The following is a 5,570-nucleotide window of genomic DNA, read 5'->3' on the forward strand; positions in this document are numbered from 1 at the left end:
CTTCTCTTCATGATTGACTTCGTAAGACAAAGTTTAGGGTTAAGGGTAGATACATGATTTTTCTGCTTCAAATATGTCTAGATCTTGTTTATCAACTTGAATGCTTACTCGTATGACATAAGAAGACTATTTGCTTTGGTTTTTCATTTTTTTGATTTTTTATGAATTTTTATGCCCATTTGAATTTTGGTCAAATCCTAGGTTTGACCAAGATTGAACAAGTTAAAAACATGAATATGAAAAAGTAAGCATGTATCGATCCTTCTTAGTCACTCCAAAATGAAGCTCGAGGGAGTATTTTGAAATTTCCATGTTTGAAATCCAATACGACTTCTCTTCATGCTTGACTTCATAAGATAGAGTTTATGGTTAGGGGTAGATACATGATTTTTCTGGTTTGAATATGTCTAGATCTTGTTTATCAACTTGAATGCTTACTGTATGACAAGATTATGTTCTTTCGTTTTTTATTTTTTATTTTTTTTGTATTTTTATGCCCATTTGAATCTTGGTCAAATCCTAGGTTTGACCAAGAGGTAAACAAGTTTAAACATGAATATGAAAAAATAAGGATGTATCCTTCTTAGTCACTCCAAAATGAAGCACTTGGGAGGTTTTTAAAATTTCTATGTTTGAAACCAAAAACAAATTCTCTTAATGCTTGACTTCGTAAGACGAAGTTTAGTGTTAGGGGGTAGATACATGATTTTTCTGGTTCAAACACGTCTAGATCTTGTTTATCAACTTGAATGCTTACTGTATAACATAAGAAGACTATGTGTACTTTGGTTTTTCATTTTTTTGATTTTTGAATTTTTATGCCCATTTGAATTTTGGTCAAATCCTTGGTTTGACAAAGATTGAAACAAGTTAAAAACATGAATATGAAAAAGTAAGCATGTATCGATCCTTCTTAGTCACTCCAAAATGAATCTCGTGGGAGTATTTTGAAATTTCCATGTATGAAACCCAATACCACTTCTCTTCATGCTTGACTTCATAAGATAGACTTTAGGGTTAGGGGTAGATACATAATTTTTCTGGTTCAAATATGTATAGATCTTGTTTATCAACTTGAATGCTTATTGTATGACATAAGAAGACTATTGTCCTGGTTTTTCATTTTTTTGATTTTTTTTTTGAATTTTTATGCCCATTTGAATCTTGGTCAAATCCTAAGTTTGACCAAGAGTTAAACAAGTTTAAAACATGAATATGAAAAAGTAACCCCGTGTCCTTCTTAGTCACTTCCAAATGAAGCTCTTGGTATAGTAGCTAGGTTTTTAAAATTTCTATGTTTGAAACCAAAAACCACTTCTCTTCATGCTTGACTTCATAAGATAGAGTTTAGGGTTAGGGGTAGATACATGATTTTTCTTGTTTGAATATGTCTAGATCTTGTTTATCAACTTGAATGATTACTCCGTGACATAAGAAGACTATGTGATTTGGTTTTTTATTTTTTTATTCTTTTTTGAATTTTTATGCCCATTTCAGTTTTGGTCAAATCCTAGGTTTGACCAAGATTTAAACAAGTTAAAAACATGAATATGAAAAAGTAAGCATGTATTCATCCTTCTTAGACACTCCAAAATGAAGCTCGTGGGAGTATTTTGAAATTTCCATGTTTGAAACCCAATACTATTTCTTTTCATGCTTGACTTCATAAGATAGAGTTTAGGGTTAGGGGGTAGATACATGATTTTTCTGGTTTGAATATGTCTAGACCTTGTTTATCAACTTGAATGCTTATCGTATGACATAAGAAGACTATTTGTTTTGGTTTTTCATTTTTTTGATTTTTTATGAATTTTTATGCCCATTTGAATTTTGGTCAAATCCTAGGTTTGACCAAGATTGAACAAGTTAAAAACATGAATATGAAAAAGTAAGCATGTATCGATCCTTCTTAGTCACTCCAAAATGAAGCTCGAGGGAGTATTTTGAAATTTCCATGTTTGAAATCCAATACGACTTCTCTTCATGCTTGACTTCATAAGATAGAGTTTATGGTTAGGGGGTAGATACATGATTTTTCTGGTTTGAATATGTCTAGATCTTGTTTATCAACTTGAATGCTTACTGTATGACAAGATTATGTTCTTTCGTTTTTTATTTTTTTATTTTTTTGTATTTTTATGCCCATTTGAATCTTGGTCAAATCCTAGGTTTGACCAAGAGGTAAACAAGTTTAAACATGAATATGATAAAAATAAGGATGTATCCTTCTTAGTCACTCCAAAATGAAGCACTTGGGAGGTTTTTAAAATTTCTATGTTTGAAACCAAAAACAAATTCTCTTAATGCTTGACTTCGTAAGACAAAGTTTAGTGTTAGGGGGTAGATACATGATTTTTCTCGGTTCAAATACGTCTAGATCTTGTTTATCAACTTGAATGCTTACTGTATAACATAAGAAGACTATGTGTACTTTGGTTTTTCATTTTTTTGATTTTTGAATTTTTATGCCCATTTGAATTTTGGTCAAATCCTTGGTTTGACAAAGATTGAAACAAGTTAAAAACATGAATATGAAAAAGTAAGCATGTATCGATCCTTCTTAGTCACTCCAAAATGAATCTCGTGGGAGTATTTTGAAATTTCCATGTATGAAACCCAATACCACTTCTCTTCATGCTTGACTTCATAAGATAGACTTTAGGGTTAGGGGTAGATACATAATTTTTCTCGGTTCAAATATGTATAGATCTTGTTTATCAACTTGAATGCTTATTGTATGACATAAGAAGACTATTGTCCTGGTTTTTCATTTTTTTGATTTTTTTTGAATTTTTATGCTCATTTGAATCTTGGTCAAATCCTAAGTTTGACCAAGAGTTAAACAAGTTTAAAACATGAATATGAAAAAGTAACCCCGTGTCCTTCTTAGTCACTTCCAAATGAAGCTCTTGGTATAGTAGCTAGGTTTTTAAAATTTCTATGTTTGAAACCAAAAACCACTTCTCTTCATGCTTGACTTCATAAGATAGAGTTTAGGGTTAGGGGTAGATACATGATTTTTCTTGTTTGAATATGTCTAGATCTTGTTTATCAACTTGAATGATTACTCTGTGACATAAGAAGACTATGTGATTTGGTTTTTTATTTTTTTATTCTTTTTTGAATTTTTATGCCCATTTCAGTTTTGGTCAAATCCTAGGTTTGACCAAGATTTAAACAAGTTAAAAACATGAATATGAAAAAGTAAGCATGTATCCATCCTTCTTAGACACTCCAAAATGAAGCTCGTGGGAGTATTTTGAAATTTCCATGTTTGAAACCCAATACTATTTCTTTTCATGCTTGACTTCATAAGATAGAGTTTAGGGTTAGGGGGTAGATACATGATTTTTCTGGTTTGAATATGTCTAGACCTTGTTTATCAACTTGAATGCTTACTGTATGACATAAGAAGACTATTTGTTTTGGTTTTTCATTTTTTTTTGTTTTTTTTTGAATTTTTATGCCCATTTGAATCTTGGTCAAATCCTATGTTTGACCAAGATTTAAACAAGTTTAAAATATGCATATGAAAAAGTAAGCCCATATCGATCCTTCTTAGTCACTCCAAAATGAAGCTCTTGGTATAGTAGCTAGGTTTTTAAAATTTCTATGTTTGAAACCAAAAACCACTTCTCTTCATGCTTGACTTCATAAGACATAGTTTAGGGTTAGGGGTAGATACATGATTTTTCTGATTTGAATATGTCTAGACCTTGTTTATCAACTTGAATGCTTAATATATGACATAAGAAAACTATTTGCTAACGGATGGAGTAAGCACTCTAGCTATGAAAAGTACCAAACAATGCATATCAAAATGATTTTTTTAGAGAAATACAAGTTCAGATTATTTAATTTTATATTAGCAGGCCAAAATTGAACCCCATAGTTGGATTTTTTTAAATTGATCCGTAGTACTGGGAAAAATCCTAGTTTAACTTATTTAATCATAGATTCGTAGGTCCATTTTTTTACGTGTTATTATTATTACTAGGCAGCAAATGTGTTTGCCCGTCCAGTGAAACTCAGAGGAAGAGAGATCGCACGGGAGGAGACGAATGGAGAGCAGTCACGGGCCCCGTCTTATTTATGGTGTCTCCCCTTTTTTCGGTGATGATGTTGACTGTTGTGCAGGGTTTCTAAGTGCGCAGGAGGTGCGAGCGAGGCCGAGAATGAGAGAGATTTTTTTTTTGGTGAGAGGGACAACCAAAGGATCCTGAAGGACCCAGAGACTTCCGATACGCATCCTGATGCGTCTTCTCTTGACAAAGAAGATGGCTGGGTGTTTGCGTACCTGCCGCACGTGACTTGTGCTCACTGAAGTGTGGGACCTCACGCATGAGAACCACACGTGTAACATCCTGATTTTAATGGGTGAAATTTTTTTTTTCAAAGGATGTTGCAACTCGGTCAAATAAAAGTAACCATATTTTTGTGTGCTTAAAATTAATTCCAAATATTTTTAAAATTAATTTTTCATATAAAAGAAAGTCTAAGAGTACTCATTGTATTTTAAGGATCTGCTTTTAAATTACCGATTTGCTTCTTATTGATTCTTTCCTAAAATTCATTTGGATTTGCCAATGGCCATACACACATACTCATCCGTACGTGCATACCATATCTTCGGACATCCCTCTATTGTATGAAGCTAGCAAATCAATTATCTCCCTAGTACTTTTCTTTCTATTCTTTAGCCTACACGATGCTGCATATGCACCCAATCGCATAGTGTCTTTCCTCTTATTCCTTTAGTTTATTCTTCTAGGCTAAATCATCACGTGATAGCTTTCTCTCCTTGTATTTATTCCTGTTCTCTCAGATGGATACATGCACGACATGTTTGATCGATTGCTTCCGTACACAGTAGTCTATTTTCTCGTCGTACTTCTTTCTCTTTTCTTGTATTGATCAATGCAGCCCAGCTGAGAAAGCCCACCGTAGATCCAATCGAACTAGCAGCCTAGCCAGTCGGGGTAGTACTAGATCGCCTCGATTCATCGCACGTCAGGAGATCGATAGCAGCACCTGCAACGCCGCACTGCATCCACAAGGCCCTCCGGCTCACCCGGACGCACGAGAGAATTCCCAAGACAACACGCACATACAGAACGGGAGTACGAGCATAACACCCTCAGCACTCCAAGCCCAACTGAGCGTGGCGTTTGCTCTCCGTGCGCCAAGAGACGCGCTGCGCTTCTTCATATCTCTGAACGCACGCTCGCGAAACGCTGGCCATTAATATTAGAAACTGCAGCAGAAACGCATTGCCATTACCTCGCTTCCAATCTCCTATTAAACATGTCAATTAGAGCACATCATTCACCTCATATACAGCCTCAGATCGATTCCCACAATCTCCTCTTTCATCCCATGCCACTACCTGAGTCATAGGCTCACAGACCACTCCAATCTCGTGAGAGCACCGTCGGACGCCGTTCGCGTTCCCGACGACTCGGGGCACGAAGGACGGAGCTGCTGCGCCAGGAGGATCACGGAAGAAAGCGGAGCTGATCCAAGGAACTAGAAGGCCGAGCTGCTGATCAACACCGACGTCCACGACCACC

The sequence above is a fragment of the Lolium rigidum genome, chromosome 1 (genome assembly GCF_022539505.1).
Source record: "Lolium rigidum isolate FL_2022 chromosome 1, APGP_CSIRO_Lrig_0.1, whole genome shotgun sequence".
In the NCBI taxonomy this organism is placed as follows: Eukaryota; Viridiplantae; Streptophyta; class Magnoliopsida; order Poales; family Poaceae; genus Lolium; species Lolium rigidum.